General features: G+C 35.4%; 1 pseudogene; it reads left to right on the top strand.

Annotated features, from left to right (window-relative positions):
- The first annotated feature begins 651 nt into the window (after window positions 1-651).
- On the top strand, window positions 652-7154 carry LOC149218375 (DNA polymerase delta catalytic subunit-like; annotated as a pseudogene).
- Window positions 7155-19686: the final 12532 nt, after the last annotated feature.

Genomic DNA, 19686 nt, shown 5'->3' with positions numbered 1-19686 from the left:
CTTTGAGGAGTCTTATAGACTCACAAACAAGAATGTTAAGGCTCCTACCAGATATTCCTGCAAATGTTCAAATCAGACAAGAAATAATTGAACAAATTCAGTTATGGGAAATGTCATTGTTGGAGAGTGTAGCTCTTGCAAGAGATCAACAGGTAAAATTATTTTTTTTTTTTTATAATTTCATTTGTTATGTTTAGGATCATTATTTTAGATATGAAAAATAGTTTCATATTTTGGTTGGGTTCTTAATAGTTCCACAATTTCATTGTAAATGCAAGAAGTAAGTGACACAGTGCCTAATGTATCTATAAGGGAACCTTCCTCAATCCCCAAGACTACAACAATATCATCGGTGACCACAAAAGGAATGCAAGAAGTTACAATCTTGCTCACTTCAGAAGGAAATGTCTTGAAGGATGAAACAGGGCTGAAATTTTATCACTTTATTTTTTGTCGTGCAGAACAATTATTTGGAAATACCATCCAAATGGATTGGAGGAAACAAGCCAATGCCAAAAAAGAGGAACTATTTAAAGATGTAGTAATAGCATTTGGTAATCCTGGATTTGATAAGGAACTTATTTTACAGATTGCAAGTAAATACATGCACTCAAAGAGGTCCAATTTAAGGACAAAGTTGACAAAAACTTGATGTATCCACGTCCAGTTTGGATCACAGACCAAGTGACGTGGGATGAACTTATGAAAGATGCCAAGTTTAAGAGGAAAGTCCTCAGAAATCCAAACTATATTCCATCTGCACAAGGACGAGCTAAGAGACGCCTGCGAGACACAATAAAAGCAACCCAAGCTAGGGTGTCAAAAATTGGATCTCACAAATTAGGCTCTGGTGGATATAATAGTATTCGTGGTGGTATGGTAAGTGATATTTCCATCTATTATATTTTCTATTTTAGGCAAAGTAACCATGGTCACGTTGAGTTAATTGTATCTTATTAGTTATTTTACCTTATAGATATGATTATCTTTGTTAATGTAGGTTCACCAGTTTCAAAAGGAAGCTTCAGAGGAAGACCTAAAATATGCTGTATTACATGGTTCCCAAGGTCTTCGCCAACACATGATAAATCGAGGGGAAAAAATAATTACTGGTTATGGATCCAAGGTTAGTTGTTTATAATATTATATGAATAATGCAATAAATCAATTGGAGGTTTTAATGTTATTATAACAAGTTAAAGTGTGTTGTGTATAGGAATCAGGTGAAACATCTGGGAGTGAGCATGGGGAGGAGATACAAGCACATGATGATTTTCTTGTTGCACAAAATCATCCAATAGTCATTCCTGAACCTTGGCAGGAAACCATTGTTGAATTTCAGCGAATGGGAGACATAAATAATGAGGAGGGTGTTCAATGTGATGAGCATTCCACACCCACAATTAATGTAGCGCCTCCCAAAAAGAGGACAAAAAGGATTGATATGTGTTAAATTTTAATAACTTGAATGTGCATCGCTCTAGCTTCTAAGGAGTGCACTAGGTTGTGAGGGTCCAAACATAAACTAATTATGTGTGCAACAAAACAAATTTTGAAGATACTTTGTTTTTTTGATGAGTACTTACATATTATGGGCATCACTAAGACTGTTGCAGGTCCTAACTTGTATTATTTGTTTGATTATGATCAATTTGATATGCTTATATTTGTGTTGTATGTAGATGACCTAGTCCTAAAAGTTAGTTAAAAAAATTCTATCCCATGGTGCAAGAAGAAACTAGCAAGTGAAGTTGACATGAAGGACATACACCTCATGTGTTATTTCTTGGTCTTGGAGGTTTGGCTGAGTTGAGGTGAGGTGGTCCTCGAATAGGGGTAAGTAAGCAATTGAGATTCTGAAGAAGTTTCGAATAATGGACAATAAACCGTAGGCTACTTTTATGATACATATTTTGAAGTTATCAGTAGATTAAGATTCAAATTTGGTTGATTCATCAGCGTACAAAAAGTATATAGGTTCCCTAACATATCTGGTAGAATTTAGCAGTCAAATTGTTGTGTGCATGAGATCCCTTGTCTCACAAACAAGGGGGGCTCAGACACCAATTTATTGTCCAACTTGGTTGCTAATATATGGTTGAGTTGAGGTTGCTGCAAATATGCTCCATGGTCTGAGGTATGCGAGGTACTTAAAGGGCACACTGGCACAGTGCTTTGAGTTGCTGCATGCTTTAGTGGATTTTGACAAGGCCATAGATGTAGGTGGCAGGAAGAGTGATTCATGGTTTAGTTTCAGCTTGGGTTCAAATATAATATCTTTGTTATGATGGGATACCCATGTGTGCAAGTTGAAGAAGTCCCTTTCTGGGCTAAAGTAGCCTCTTGTGCTTGGTACTCATGGATTTATGAGTACTTATAGATTATGGGCATCACTGAGATCGTTGCAGGTCCTAAATTTTATTATTTGTTTGATTATGATAAATTTGATATGCTTATATTTGTGTTGTATGTGGATTACCTGGTCCTAACAGTTAGTTTAAAAACTCTATCCCATGGCGCAATAAGAAACTGGCAAATGAAGTTGACATGTATTATTTCTTGGTCTTGGAGGTTTGGCTGAGTTGAGGTGAGCTGGTCTTCGAACACGGGTAAGTAAGCAATTGAGATTCTGAAGAAGTTTCGGATAATGGACAATAAACCCTAGGCTACTTTTATGATACATATTTTGAAGGTTTTAGTAGATTCAGAATCAGATTTGGTTGATTCGTTAATGTACGAAAAGTAGATAGGTTCCCTAACATGTATGGTAGGCTTTAGCAGTAAAATTGCTATGTGGATGAGATCCCAATACACTGTCCTAGTCATCCCAGCTGTATAATGCACAGTTGTACCATTGTAAGAATAACATAGGCACCAGAAGCTATGCTACTAGAAAGGATTAAAAGTAAAGTAGGATGCTAAGACCTTAATGTCTTTGCATGTCAAACACTATGCTGATACTTATTTCATTATTTACTTTTTAACCATCATATTCTGACCATTTTTGATGATGCTAAATTGAATGCTCTTTTTCCTGTTTCCTAGGGCATATTACCAGATATCCTAGAAGAGTTACTGGCTGCTAGGAAAAGAGCCAAGGCAGACCTAAAGGTGGTGAACTAAGTGCTTCCTATGTTCATGTTACATGCTTGTATTTTTTCCACTTAGCATATCGGTTTTTAACTTCCTGTAATCTTTTTTAGGAGGCTAAAGATCCTTTTGAAAAGGCTGTCTTGGATGGCTGACAATTGGCTTTGAAGGTAATTACAGCTTTGTCAAATCTGTATTAATTATGGCTTGGACATGGAATAAAAGTAAAACTAGGTATGCTGGTGAAATGCATAAAATAGTTTTGACTGTGTGCACTTGCAGATCAGTGCGAATTCAATTTATGGGTTTACTGGTGCCACTATTGGGCAATGCTCTGTTTGGAGATTTCGTCGAGTGTGACGAGCTATGGTAATTTCATAGTTATTCCATGTAAAAAAAACATTAAATCCATGGACACCTTGATTCTCCCCTTGTTTTTCCTAGTTGTAATGTTATTGGTGCTTCTTTTACTTACAAGATAGAGATGCTTGTAGTCCTCTCTTATTCTATATATGCATGTATCAGCCATTCACATTGATTATTTTTGGGCATCAATTATATCCATGTAATTCTTTTCTTCCTCCTGGAATACTGTTTTGGGTATGAATTGTAATTGACAATCTTGTACAAATAAGATCGAGTTCTTGAATTGCATTAATTAGTCATGTGTACTTGTACAACTAAGATGATATGCTTAGGCCGTCTTATTATATTTTGATTACAAGTCCAGTTTGATCTTTTGACACATTCTCTGTTCCATCAGACAATATGGATTTTACGTATTGTTTTAAAATTTCATATCATTAATCATCTCATTTTTTTTTCCACCTGTCAGGCCGTCAAATGATAGAGCATACAAAGAGGCTAGTTGAAGAAAGGTTCACAATAGTTGGTGGTTACCAATGAAACACTGAGGTAGGCTATTATTTAGCAACTGAAGGCATTTGTAACCTTTGAATTGGATCAGTAATGATAGGAAGTACACTTGTTGTATTGGTGATAGTCCAAGTTCTTGAAATCATAATGGGTGATCTGATCCTAACCAAGATTTCTACTGTAAAGCTTGATATTATATTTTTATATTTGAATCTAGGTTGCATATGGAGATACAGATTCAGTTATGATACAGTTTGGTGTACCAAATATAGAAGAGGCCATGACGCTAGGGAGGGAAGCCTCAGATTATATTAGTGGTACATTTACAAAGGTAGAATGTCAAGAATTTTAAATATCCGTGAAGCCTCTAGAGTTGTTAATGATGTTTTTGTAGGGATGAATGTTTTAATATCACCTTTCTTTTTAAAACTAATCTTCTTTTGACATTCCACTTCCATGAGATCTTTGTAAATATGCACAGGACAAGATGATCAGTTATGCTTTTCTGTGGCTTATCTACATCTGTTTGGTGCATCTTTGGCATCTAATCAGTGTGTTATTTAACATATGATTTTATGTAGCCTATTAAACTAGAATTTGAAAAAATATACTACCCATACTTGTTGATCAGCAAGAAAAGATATGCTGGGTTGTTGTGGACAAAGCCAGATGCTTATGAAAAAATGGATACTAAAGGTGACAAACCTGATCTTTTTGTTTCAAAGACAGGCCTTAGTGTTTGTGAAGGCTCAAAATGCTCTTAGAAAAATAATTTATTTGATGCCTTCTTAATTATTAAATATTCCTGATCTTTTAAATATTCCATATCAACAAGCATTGAAACAGTGCGAAGGGACAATTTCCTGCTGGTGAAGAACTTGGTTACAGAGTGCCTTCACAAAATACTCATTGATCGTGACATACCTGGTGCAGTGCAGTATGTCAAGATCACTATTTCTGACCTGTTAATGAACATAATGGATTTGTCACTTTTGGTGATAACTAAGGTGAGAACAATGAATCCTTCTGCATGTTTATGACAAAATTTGTTTGACCATTTGTTACTTTTGAAATGGAGAAAATATGATAGGGGGAAGAGGAGATTTACACTGTGAGCAAGTCACTTATTACATATTCCTGGTTTCAAGTGTTAGAAGTATATACTATATACCTAGTTGGGGTAGGCCATGGAAGTTTCCTTTTTAAGTCTGTCATGTTTCTTCTCCCTACATTCTATACTTGGAAGGGATTCAGTCAATATTTAATGTTAGCAATGGGAGGAAGAAGTGTCAAGGAAGGCTCTTATACAATTGAAGAGAATCAAAACATGACAATATATAATATATCTACATTTTTAATCTCATCCTGAGAAAAATTGATTAATGTTTAGCTGCGGCAGAAACAGATGTTTGCAGGTCATATCCTTTATCAAGGCTATCAGCATATTCTTAAGGGCATTGTTGTTTGCCTGTGATAAAATCTCTTTGTTGAGTCAGGGTCTGACAAAGACTGGAGATGACTATGCAGTCAAGGCAGCACACGTGGAACTAGCTGAGCGCATGCGAAAGGTAAATACTAGAAATAACTTCTCAGAACAAGTATAATGAATGGTGCAATGCATTTTGGTTCCATTTCAATCCTATCTCTCTATTTTTATTACTACAGTGCATCTAAAGACTCTTGTAATATTTTTCTTTTTATTGATAATGAGTCCATTATTGGATTTTTTAAATTGATGTCGTGTTTTAAAGCCAAGTTTCCCCTGGTTTACAGAGGGATGCTGCAACTACTCCAACTGTGGGTGATCGTGTTCCATATGTCATCATAAAGGCTGCAAAAGGTGCCAAGGTAATAATCAACCCCTTTTGTGCTCAGCATAAGTCTCGATATTGCACTAAAAAATGGTTGTTTTAATTATTTTGTTATGTTTTATTTGGAGGCATAATTTACAGAGGGATTATGGATATAATGACTAATGTGTTTACTTGGGCTCAGGCATATGAGAAATCTGAGGATCCAATTTACGTACTGGAGAATAACATCCCTATTGATCCACAATATTATCTAGAGAATCAACTAAGCAAGGTGAAAGACCAAAGCATCATCACTTGTAGTTTATGATCTTTTTGAATTTTTTTCAAATATATCTTGATAGATAGTAATTCTTTCCAGCTAAGTGTTTTTGATTAGTGCCTGTTTTTGCTCTGTAGCCGCCATTGAGAATATTTGAGCCCATTTTGAAGAATGCAAGCAAGGAGCTTCTTCATGGTAGTCACACACGAGAAGTTTCCATTTCAACTCCTTTAAATAGTGGAATTATGAAATTTACCAAGAAACAACTCAGTTGTATTGGTTGTAAAACACCTATCAGGTATTTAGTTAATACAAGTAGAGGGTGTCTTGCATGTGGTTTCCTTGCTTATAATCGTGCACAATTGAGAGTAACTATTATTTCAGTTTGGTGCTTTAGAAAGCTACTAGGGTTCATCTTTTTGATGTGGAAAAATCTATGAGGTTGCATGATTCCATGCCTGCTCTCCTTGTAAGAAATTGTCTAGCTTTCTTATAATAAGAATGTCTGGTTAGGTTGCTTCATACTGAAATTCATGATGTTACCTGATTTCATGTTGCCATTGCAGCAAAGAATATCAGACACTTTGTTCACATTGCAAAGGAAGAGAAGCATAATTGTATTAGAAAACAGTTGCAAATGGTAAGCTGGTATTCTAATACCATTACTCTTTATTCAGAGAATTTAAAGTAGGCCTTGTGTCTATTGTTCTCACCTAGATTTTCTATTAGATGACACTAATATTTGATCAATGTCAGTGAGGGAATTAGAAATGCTCTTTGGTAAACTATGGACACAATGTTAGCGGTGCCAAGGCTCTCTGCACCAAGATGTTCTTTGCACAAGGTTTTTGAATGCTATATTTCAAGTATTACATTTTCATAACATGATTTAAATTTACATTATGGATGTATTTTGTAACATTTGTGTGATCATGTATTTGTTTTTAATTAATATGATGTTTTTTTTTTTTTTTTTTACAATTACTATCTCTTTTATACTTACATTGATGTCCTATCCTTATTGCAGTCGTGACTGCCCAATATTTTATCGTAGGAAGAAAGCTCAGAAAGACCTAACTGAAGCAGAGGTGCAACTAGAGCGCTGGCAGTTTTGAGGATGTTGCCTGTGTAGCTTGTAATTTTTTGTGTTATCGAATATTTTTGTTTTCTTGAATTTTCTCTGGTGTATGTTTCTCTAATTTAATGGACCAGGGAATTTATTTGGTCCGTGAATCTGGATGAGCATGGTTTATTTATTGTACAGTAATTGTCAAGTCCTTGTTATTTAATGTTAACCAGTTTGATATATCTTTTCTCCTTGCAAATGAGATGGAGAAAATGTCAAAATGGATACACACTTCCCAAGCCACACCCTATAAATGCAATGTGCACACATATCCCAAATTTTAGGAGAGCACACACTATAAAACATAGATCTGCAGGCTTACATATGTATATCCAAACATGCATATAGTTGAATGGATGGATGGATGGATAGGTAGATAGAGATGGATACACAGATAGATTGGCAGGAGCAAATTCGAGCCAGAGAAGGACGCAAAAGGGTAGGCACTACGCACAAAGAAGCCATCATATTTCTCCCTCTTTCAACAATTTATGCTAATTTGAAAACTTTACTGGTCATTGCATGATTGCACCCATCAAATGAATAATCCGATGATGATTTGATAATTATACCACAAAATTAAAGGGTATATATTAGAAAGGCCCTTGGAACATTTCTCCCCATCCTCAAAGCAAATTCAGGGTCTCGTATGTCATCTTCATGATACTAATTAGAACTCTTAGATGACGAGCCTTAGCAATCACGATTCATAATGATCATGAATAGAACTGAACCAACCATCTATTGATTTGCATATCAATATTTTTCTGGCTGGTATATTGGATATAAAGTTCCTTGTGATGCTCTGCTCAACAAAAGTCATGCTACCACTCATATCTTTGGGCATTTTCTAATGAAGTGTGCTACTTGAAGCATACATTTTCTGACTTTCAACTTCTTGTGCACAAGAACATGGCCTTACCTATAGTGCCATTTTAACTTTTACAAAGCTGTCTATTCACATTTATTAGCAGGATTTTGGTTAACACCTTTAGGAGAAATCAAACTTGTTGATTTTTTACATAATGGAGTGCATAAATCAACTAGGGTTGTGTGAAATTATAATTATATTAACCTTAAGGTGAAAGAATTTTGTGGACCAAGAAAGGTTAGACTAATTTTTTTCAGTACAGATGATAAAGTTTGCATGATGGTGATATAGCCTTTAGGGTGTACTTTAGTCATGCACATTTATAAATTACGTGGTACCACAATGGTACTTTGCTGCTATGTCCCAGTACCCTTTTGGAAGGAAAGACAATAAGGACGAAAGGAGGGTCATCGACAAGCAGCAACAAGAACCACCAGAAAGCTCTCGAATATGTAAACTCCATTCCAGAACTGTTCTGTGAGAAGAGTGAAGATAGAAAGACTAGCCAAGAAAACCAACCCTCAAGGCATTGCGTTGCAGAACGAGGAGATCTTCTCCTACAATGGGGCCAAAACAAGAGGCCTCATGGTTACAGAGCAGAATACAGAAGCGTGGTTGAAGAATCTTCTATTTAGGCTAAGAAAATTATTCGGATTGATAGACATAATGGAAGGCATGACCAACAGACATTCAAAATGATTTTATTTATTTATTTTTAAATAATTTTTTATATTGTCTCTAGAGAGACAATAGTTTGAATTATGGACATTTATTTTTTTTAAATAATTTTTTATATTGTCTCTAGAGAGACAATAGTTTGAATTATGGACATTTTTTTTTTTTTAAATAATTTTTTTTATTGTCCCTAGAGAGACAATAGTTTGAATTATGGACATTTATTTTTTTAAAAATAATTTTTTATATTGTCTTTAGAGAGCCAATAGTTTGAATTATGGACATTTATTTATTTTTTAAATAAATTTTTATATTGTCTCTAGAGAGACAATAGTTTGAATTATGGACATTTATTTTTTTTTAAAATAATTTTTTTTATTGTCTCTAGAGAGACAATAATTTGAATTATGGACATTTATTTTTTTTAAAATAAATTTTTATATTTCTCTAGAGAGACAATAGTTTGAATTATGGAATTGTCTCTAAAAAGACAAAAATGTAATTGTCTCTAAAGAGAAACAAATGAAATTGTCTCTAGAGAGACAAATCAAATTGTCTTTATAGAGACAATAATAATATGTGTTCTATATTGTCTTTATAGAGACAAATTTTTGAGACATTATATTTTGAGACACCTGCTTAGAGACAATATTTAAGATAATACACAAGTTTCATTTCGTCTTAAGTTAAGACAATTGACTCAAATATTGTCTTAAAACCCCCTTACATGTAGTAGTGCAAGTATTGATTCAAGATAGAAATTCTATCTTAACCATAAATCAACTTGGTGAAAAAATATCTCAACCAAACACTAATCTAAGAATCATCAAACCATCACAACTAAAACAAGTAAAAATTATATTTTCCAAATATTAAGCCACACAAACAAAAAAATTACTTTATTTTTCTCCCTAAATGCTGTAGCAAAACCACATAATAAACCATACACTTACTCAAGTTACAAACAATATCCCTTTAAAAAAAATATTTTAAATAGAAATGTGAATACTCTTCTTTGGTTAGCACAATAAATTTGGTTATATAATCACCACTTTAGAGAGCACTTACTCTAACACATATCTCTGAAACCAATAAAACTAACCCACTCTTAAATAATAAAAGTAAACTCATTTCAAACCAATAAGTAAGCACAAAGAAAGATTACATAAACCAACACTCATTACATACTCTAATAATAATTATATACAATTTTTCATCATTTATATATATATTTATATTTGTATTTGTATTTTGAAACCAATAAAACTAACCAACTCTTAAATAATAAAAGTAAAGTCATTTCAAACTAATAATTAAGCGTAAATAAAAATTACATAAACCAACGCTCTATTAAATAATAAAAGTAAAGTCATTTCAAACTAATAATTAAGCGCAAATAAAAAATACATAAACTAACACTCATTACATACTCTAATAATTATATATATACAAATTTTGATTATATATATATATATTATAGTATTATTTTTATTTATAATTATATATTAATTTTCATAATTTATAGTTTGTATTTAATCTTTATAAAATAAAGAGATTTTATGATTATTATTTTTTATATAAAATATTAAATTATTTTGATGATCAATAATTATAATGTTAAATTCTTCTTTCCTGGTTATTTTTTGAAATTTATTAAAGTATAATTTACAAAGATTCAAACTATTTTTGTATTATGACATAACAATTTTATAATATTTTTTTAGTTGTTTCACACAAAAATCATATTATTTTTATATTATGACATAACAATTTTATAGTTTTTTTTGGTTGTTTTATGAAATGCTTTATATAATAATATTATTATTTTTTAAATAAATATTTTACTATAATATTCATAAATTCAATTTAAATTAGCATAAATTATAAATAGAATGTCAAAACTTAGACTTAATTATAAATGAATGAATTATATAAGATAGCGTATGTTTAGATATAGTTAAGCAATTCATTTTTTTAATATTTTTATATAAACTTTTTCATACATTCAAACTATTAACATTAAATCTTTATAATTTTTTTTATAGAGTACTTACATGATTACAATTTTTATGCTAAATTTCCTAATACTCAAAGAATTATAAATATTTACTTTGAATTTCCTAATAATCTCATGTCATTTTCATCTTCTTTCGAGTGATCATTGTAATATTTTTACTTCTTTATACTTGAACGTTTCAATAATAATATAAATTTAGCATTTTCATATTTCATATCAAATTGATTGGAAAAATCACTTTTCATATTTCATATCAAATTGATTCGAAAAATCACTTTTAATTTTTTGAGCAAGTGTTTATGAATTTTTAATAATAAAGATATCAACATATAAAAAAATAACAATAATCTTACCAACTCAATCATATTTCCATAGAGATGGAGTTAACTAATACTTTTATTTATATTTACATAGAGATTGGGATCGCTTATATACTTAGTCAGAAGTTTAATTTTGAAAAATTATTCTATCTTCTCATACCACACACATGATGTTCTTTACTCAAAAAAATCTTCTTAACAATCAAAATATATTTCTTATTTCAAATCCCCATTAAGAAAATTGGATTGGAAACCTATCTAATGTAGATTTCAACTATGATTGGTGGATACAGAAAAATTATATTTAACTTTGCTAGATGTGAAAATGTATTAACATAATCAAATCATATCCTTTTGTAGCCAATATACCATTGTATTTATCAATGAAAGTATCAATATTGTCAATCCCTTCTACTTAACAATATCCTTCTTTTTCCCCTTGGAAAAATCATAATTTTCATTAATATTAAGGAAAATTACATGTAGATGCTGTGCGCATATGTAGTTTTAAAAGGTTGTAAGTGTGTCAAAATATAGAAGCATATATATATATATATATATATATATATATATATATATATATATATATATATATATATGTTCTCCATGTAGGGAGACATTTCCTTAGATATGTACTATTTAGTTATCAAAATTTAGATTACTCTACGCAGAGAGTATTTTTCTGTAACATGTAGCTGTAGGTATAAAAGAAAAATAAATATAAACAGGAAAAAAAGTCGCATATCATATAGTATCAGGCTCCTGGTGAGCCTGTGCAACATGGTCCATATAAGGGTGATGATAATATTGGTAGTGCTCCCCATCTCTTTGTTCCTGTATCATCTAGATGTCGCGTGGACGGATTGCTGCCTCTTTGGAAAGTTGGTCAGCGAGTGAGTTTCGTTCCCTGTAGATATGACGACATGAAAAACTATCAAAAGATGATATATATCTATGGACCTCGTCCAAAATGTGTCGCAGAGTGTAAGCATGACATATTGATGTTTTGTTTATCCAGTTGCATACAATTTTTGAGTCCCCAAACACTTGTAGATTCCTGCAGTTTTTTTCAATAGCAAAATGAATGAGATGTTTGGCTGTGATGAGTTCTGCATAGTTGTTTGTGCCTCCTCCAAGTCCCATTTGTATGTGATAGTAATGGGAGTCAGTTAAGTAAAGTACGACATCCCCACCACATCCTTCTTCTTGTGCTGATCCATCAAAATAAGCCCAAGGCTGGGAGTGATCTATGGATTCTGGAATGATATGTCTGGGGGGTGTGTTATCATCATCTTTAGGAATATTACTATAATCAGCTAGGATTCAGGCTGTGATGGAGGGCCAGTGAGGGGGGTATCTATAAAGATGAGGTGGTTCCGGGTAATCCAAATTTCCCATCAAATGAGAAGTGGGAGGTTCCTTTCTTTTGGAGGGGATGTTGTTTTCCACCAATTGGCTCAAACCTCCCTAATAGCTTAACCTCTCCATGAATTAGGTGTAGGGGAATGTGAGAGCGTAGTATTCCAGAGGTTAATAGTGATGGGGCAGGTAAGAAATAGGTGATCCACTATTTTTGAACTGTCTTTACATAAGCAACACCAAAAGGGCCCATGTAGACCTCTCTTGATCAGGTTGTCTCTGCTCGAGATTTTTTTTTTCAAAATTGACCACATGAGTATTCTTGTTCTAGGGGGGCTTTGAGCTTCCACATTCATTTCTACCATATATCAATCTATTTTGGTCTATGTCTATTGGCAAGGTGAAGATATCCTCTTTGGGAGAGTACTGACCATTTTTTGCAATTGCCCATATAATCTCATCCTACCCTTCCAAGATTTGGATATGAGATTCAGTTAGATCTGTTGTGTAAGTTGTTCAATGGTGGTGCCATTGATGAGGTATGTGCAGGCTATGGGTAGATTTCCAAGCTTGATGTAGGAAGGTAGATCTCTCCAGGTCAGCAATGTGACTGATGTGGGTGATGCTAGACTCTTTGAGGTGTTGTATTAGTCCTTCTGGTAATAAATGTGCATTCCCGCATCCTATCCAAGGGTCAAGGTTGATTTGAACAGATGTCCCATCATGAATTCTCCAGGTAAGCCCGTCACAGATCAGTGACAATGATTTCAGTACCGCTTTCCAAATGTTCGAGATCCCTGTTTTGTTCCAGCTTGTCTGTCTCAACCAATCCATCGACCTTAATGGATCAATGTATTTTGAGGAGGCTACTTTGGTCCAGAGACTGCTAGAAGTGATTAATTGCCATCCTAGCTTGGCCGCTAGTGCTGTGGAGAAATCTTCCAATTTTTTAATGCCCCAACCTCCCCATTTCTTTGGTATGGACAACAGATCCCATTTTTCCCATGCAAAAATCATCCTTGTTTGTTTGCCTTTCCAAAGGAATCTACAACAAAGATTTTGTAATCTTGTAAGGATGCCTCTTGGTATCCAAGCTAGTGACATCCAGTACACCAGGGTGGCCTCAAGAACAACTTTGATAAGCACTAGTCTTCTGGCTCTGGAGAGATACTTGTGATACCATATATTAAGTCTCCTTTCTAGTTTAGAGATCAACCATGTCCAATCAACTATTTTATAGCCGAGTGGCTTCAACCTGTACCCCAGGTACCGGAGGCCTTCTTCTAGCTATAATAGGGTGAAAGGAAACCTTTGTAGTGCAAACTGAATCTCATGAGGGGAGTAGTCAGATACAGTGAGGGTGGATTTTGAGTTATTAATAGCCATGCCAGTTGTAGTTTGGAATAGGTTGATAGAGTGTTGTATAGTAGTCAGATCTCCTATTCCCCCATTGAGGAATATTAACACATCATCCACAAAGAGGAGGTGTGTTATCATGCATCTGTCCGTGATCCTAATTCCCGTAAGCTTGCCTCTGAGATGCATATCCTTAATAATTTTGTTGAGCCCTTCCATAACTAGTAGGAAGAGTAGGGGTGATAAGGGACATCCTTGCCTGAGTCCTCTTTCAGAGTGAAAGAAAGGAGAAGCAACTCCATTTATCAGGACACTAAAGGATATATTAGTGATGCAACACATTATCCATTTTATAACTCCCACAGGAAATCCTAAATGTGTTAGGAGAATTCTGATATATAACCAACTTACCCGATCAAATTCCTTAGATAGATCAACTTTGAGGATCATACCTTTAATCTTCTTTGTTTGTATTGAGTGTAATACTTCCTGGGCCGTTCCTATAGCTTCATGTATCTGTCGATCTTGCAGGAAGGCAAATTTTTCCAAGGAGATGTGGGTGGAAAGAATGGAATGGAGGTGATTTGTAATGATTTTGGAGATGATTTTGTATATGCAGTTGCATAGGGATATGGGATGAAAATCATTAAATGTTAATGGGTTTTCTGATTTGGGGATGAGGGTGATGAAAGTGGAATAGATGGCCCCATGCATTTGCCCAGATATCCTGCATTCCTCGATGACCTTGAGTAAATCTTCTCCTAGGATATCAAAAAAAGACAAATAAAACTCCACCGACCAGCCATCTGGACTGGGGCTCTTGTCCCTCTTAAACTGTTTCAGGGTGGCCTCTAGTTCCCCAAGAGTGATTTCTCTATTCAAATCCATAGCATCCTCCTGATCAACGAACCAAGGAAAAAGTTGTGCTACTCTTATGACCTTTGGTAGGGTGGAATTACGAGGAGCCTGATAGACCTTTTTGAAATGTGAGGTGGTGAGTGTGGCCAATTGAGGGAAGGTGTCCATCTCAATACCCTACCCATTCATCAAAATCCAGATAGTGTTGATTTATTTTCTTCCATTTGAAAATTTATGGAAGAATTTTGAGTTGTCATATCCCTCCTTCAGCCATATTGCTCTGCTTCACAATCTCCATGTTTCCTCCCCTTTTTTAAGGATGTTCCCCCTCTTGGTTATTAACGCGATGAGATTATCCCTATGATCATTTGTTGGAAAGAGTCCCCTGCATTCATCCTCCATATCAGCAATTTCTAATTTAGTGTCTCTTAGATTTTGTTCATCTAGTACCCTCTTGTTATGAGCCCAAATGTTTGATAGCTTCTTCTATTCTTTTAGGTTGTCGATGAATCTAGTAGTGATGTTCCTTTAGTCAACAGGTGGGTGGGCCTTCCAAAAGTCTGGGATTAGGTAGATATAGGAATTATCCTTTAATTAGGTGGAGTTGAATTTGAAGGGGGCTCGTGGTTTGCTTATTTATCCTCGAATATCAAGTTATATTAGCAAGTGATCCGATAATCCTCCCAAGCCAACCCACTGGCAGTATGTATATCCTCTCTCCAGGAATCACTCCTTAATGAGGAAGCGATCGAGCCTTCTGGCAAGACTATTCTCCCCACATCTTCTGTTCCTCCAAGTCGGGACTAACTTAGTAGAGGGGATGTCGATGTAACTATGGGTTTGTAGGAGGTGTTCGAAGAAGGCTGATAGAGGATCGACTTGGGCATGGTGCCCCCATGACTCAGAAAAACCAAGAGAGAAGTTAAGGTCCCCACCCAGAATGATGTTATCTCGTTGCAGGATATTGGATGCCAGAAGATGCTCCCAGAAGTCCTCCCGATGGTGGCAGGGTCCGTAGACATTTATCAGTCTAATATCAGTTCCCAGTTCAGTAGAGAAGGTATCCGCCCCTATAAATCCAATGCCACCCCAGGTGCTGATCAACTTTATCGAGCGTGGATTATATCCTAGGGCAATGCCACCAGAGTGGCCATTTACATCTATGGCTTGGAAGTGCCATCCAAGGAGCATGGATTCTAGAAGAGGGGATATGGCATCAACAACACCTAGAGTTTCTTGTAAGAAGACTATATCGGTCGGTTCAGTCTGGAGGAGCCTTCACAGTGCTAGTTTTTTCTCAGGACTAGCAATCCCTCTGCAGTTGAAAGAGAGGACCTTCATGGGGGAGACAGTTCCAGGGGATTTTGTGCTCTAAGGACCCTGTCAAGAGTAAGTTGTCTCCTCGTGGCAATCTCCATCCCTGCCTGCTGTTTAGCTTTTGATAGGGAGGATGGTCTACCTCGAGGGAGTTTCGAAGAGGTGGGGGAAGGTACTAGACCAATGCTGATAGCATCAAGTGCCCAGGACCGAGAATGTGAGCGAAGGTGGTAATGATGGGGAATGGGATCAATTCCAGGATTCAATTCAGATTGAACCTCCTCTGGAAAAGAAGGGGGGGTACATGATATAGTAGGAGGAGGGGGAATCAGGGGACATTAAAGGTGATTGGGGTGGGATGGCAAGGTAACAGGGCTCTGATGGGGTCCCATAGCTTTATCATTATATGTCGAAGAAATTGCAAATGTTGCAGAGTAAGGTTTAGAATTTTACATACCCGAAGATAGCGCGGCTCCAGTGGCCGCCTTAGACTTGGTCAGTGGAGGCGAAGGAGGCGGAGATGTGTTTTCCTACGCTTCTTTGGTGTTGCTAAAACTGGCCTGGATCCAGCCGCTTTAGTGTCTGTATGCTCTACGCCCTCCGAGTGGTCCACCTGTGTCTGAGTTTTCATTGAGGGAGATTACATCCCTTTGTTTTGAGTCTTCGATTTCCCTAGAACAGGGTAGTCTTTGTATAGGTGACCAACTCTATGGCATCGTCTACATTGAAAGGGGACCTACACATAATCAAGTATTTGGCTTCGATTGTAGTTCCTCCAACATAGGGTGACTTGCTCCTCTAGCCCTCCTCTTCTGTCTAAATGTACCAGGATCCATGCATAGGCCATAACCCCAGTGGAGAGGTATGATCTACCGTAACCTAAGAAGGTGCCCACAAAGTTTCTAATTTTCCTGAAGATGTCCTCATTCTAGAATTGAAGCGACAGATGAGGGAGGTGAACCCATATTGGCCCAGCCTCAAGTTGTTCTCTGTCTGGGTCAAAAAGCTGACTCCACCTCCTTAGGATTATTGGGGCATGCTCAATATGCCAGAAGGAGGACAATACCCAATTTGTATGTTCTGCTCACGCAAGTCTCAAAGAAAACCAACCACGGGCAAAGGTCTGTACGAAAGGAAAATCAACAAGATGTTGGCCCCATATTTCTGTGACCCATTGTTTTAGTCTTGTCGCAGAGTAGTTCTGTCCCCTAACTCTTCCCACCAGGACTGTCGCAACCATGTCCATGGTATCTTGCCATTGGAAGTCCTCTTCCCATTTAATGAAAAAATCTTGCACCTTGGGTTTAATGCACCTTAACCTCTTTCCAGGTCTTGGCTCTGCAGCCTCTTTGCAGCCTTGAGCTTCGTCAAAATTAGGGTTAGAAGGATTAGGGTTAGGGTTTGTGGAGGTAGGTCAGGGCAAGCATGGAAGGCATCTGGGAGAGGGGGGACATTCATGTAATAACCAGATGGGGGAATAGGAGCTGAGGTCGAAATGATGGGAGACACTCCCTGGTGAGACTGAGAGGGGTAATGTGAGGTGGTAGAGGGTTGGAGGGATGAGAGTCTGGATGAACCAACTACTGGAGCAAGGCCTATGTTCATGGCCGCAAAAAGATGGGAGATCGGCGTCACGGGAGGAATGTCAGAGGGCAACCAAGAGGGAGACACTTCAGGCAGATTGATGACCACACTAGATGGACCCGTGAGTGGTGGGAGCGGAGCAATGACTTCAGTTAATTCTCTGTTGAAAGGGAAGAAAACCTCAGAGCTTGTGTGCCTGCCGAAAATGGATATACCTTCAAGGGGGTCCTCAGAATAGTCTATTAGTTCGGTCTCCATTGTTGCCCCGGTGGTTATGCTAGCTGCCACCGTTTTCCAGAGTAACCGTCACAGGAGGGGACCAACAGCTGCGAACGATCGATAAACGTTAGGGTTCAGTCACAGTCGCGGGGAGTAAGGAAGGTGCGCATCGAACGGGAGGAGTGAAACGGAGTGGATCCAAACGCCTACTGGGAACGGGTCTAGCCTAGCGTAGACATGTAGTACCAGCTGTACTGTAGAGACCCTACCCCGTGTCAGGTTTAGGTCGCACCAGGGTTCGCGTCCACGACTTCATTTCCTCTCCTATTTGCTTTAGATGGGACCCCTAAACCAAATCATGTACTTAACAATATCCTTCATTTGTGAATTTATCTTTATATTTATTAATATTTCAATTGAAATTTAGAGTAGATTCTATATGCCCACTTAGAACCAATTACATTATTGTTTTTTTAAAATATTTTAAATAGATACTCAAATTTCTTTCAAAATGTTGGTGAATTGTGTACTTCTCCTTAAAATTCAAGTGCTGAATTGTACACATCTCTTTTATCATCATCTTCATTAAGATTAATGACTAGAATATGAAATTTCCATTCTTCAATTTCAACAAACATAGAAAATATGATATTCTAGTTTAAAAACACTACTTATTAAAGGAATATTTACTTAAAAGCTTTTCTTTTACAATCTCTAACAAAAATACAATTACCTAATTTTTTTTATGTGATCATATATATATATATAAACATACAAACCACAAGTTTTAATTTTTTAAATATATAACTATATGAATTATTATTTTATTTTGTATAATAGAGAATTTTAATTTATCTGTTTTGTCTTTTTGTTTTTTGTTTTATATTATTTCATCAATTTATTCTCTTCATATATTTAATGTAAACACTTAAATGTTGCCATAAGTGTATTTTTATTATATATATTTTTTTAAATATTAGTGGTATAAATTATCTTTACTTTTAATAAATATATATATATATATATATATATAAAATTATATAATTTTATATTACTAAATTACATTTTTATTTTTATATTTTTCATGAATTAACAATAATTTTTTTGTATTTCTTAATTTCCTAATTTTACAATATTATAAGATCTCTAAGTTTTAACTATCTCTATTTTAAATAACATAATTGTAATTGATTTATTAAATTTTTTTTTTTTAATAAATCTGAATTAGTTCAGCCAAAAAAAATGAAACTTTTGTAAGTCCTCTTCTTAATCTTAATTCCATCTTATATCTTTAATTAAACATTATGCTTTGTAAATTCAAACAAAAACCATACATTTTTAGAATTGCAAAACACACTGGACCTCAGGAATTTTTCCATCCTACCCCAAAACAATTTAACATATATAAAATTATAAATTTAAGTCACATAAAACTTCTCATCTTGCCCTGTAGATAGATCTACTTGTATGCCACCGCATATCGATTGCCACGCAAAATGTGAAGATAATTATAATACTTCAAAGATTCTAGACCTGCGTGATCATACCCTTTACAACCACAGATAGATGATTGAAATATCTGATATTATGACTCAGACATCGTTAGGTATACAGTTCTATTAAATCATGGTTAATATATAGGTAACCTAAATCATGGTTAATGTATAGGTAACCTACATCCCCAGGCATAGAATTTCAAACCTCAGGATGCAGATTACACATTCATAATCCCCAGGATGCAGCCTGTACTCATATGTTTAATATTGCGTGCGACGGACATGGTATCATGGCCCCGCATAAGACTACGAAATATACATTCGAAAATAGGGCAATGATATATACGTATATTTTCATTCCTTTACCTCCACTACTTTCTTTCATTTTCTATTCATCCACCTTAAAATTTTCTATTCGGCTTTTCCAACTCCTACCTTACAAAGGCATC

The sequence above is a fragment of the Pinus tabuliformis genome, chromosome Q (genome assembly GCF_031772625.1).
Source record: "Pinus tabuliformis cultivar Carrire ecotype Pingquan chromosome Q, CPIR1, whole genome shotgun sequence".
NCBI classification, from domain to species: domain Eukaryota; kingdom Viridiplantae; phylum Streptophyta; class Pinopsida; order Pinales; family Pinaceae; genus Pinus; species Pinus tabuliformis.
The sequence above is the reverse complement of the archived record's forward strand: the minus strand, read 5'-3'. Positions and strand labels throughout refer to the sequence as shown.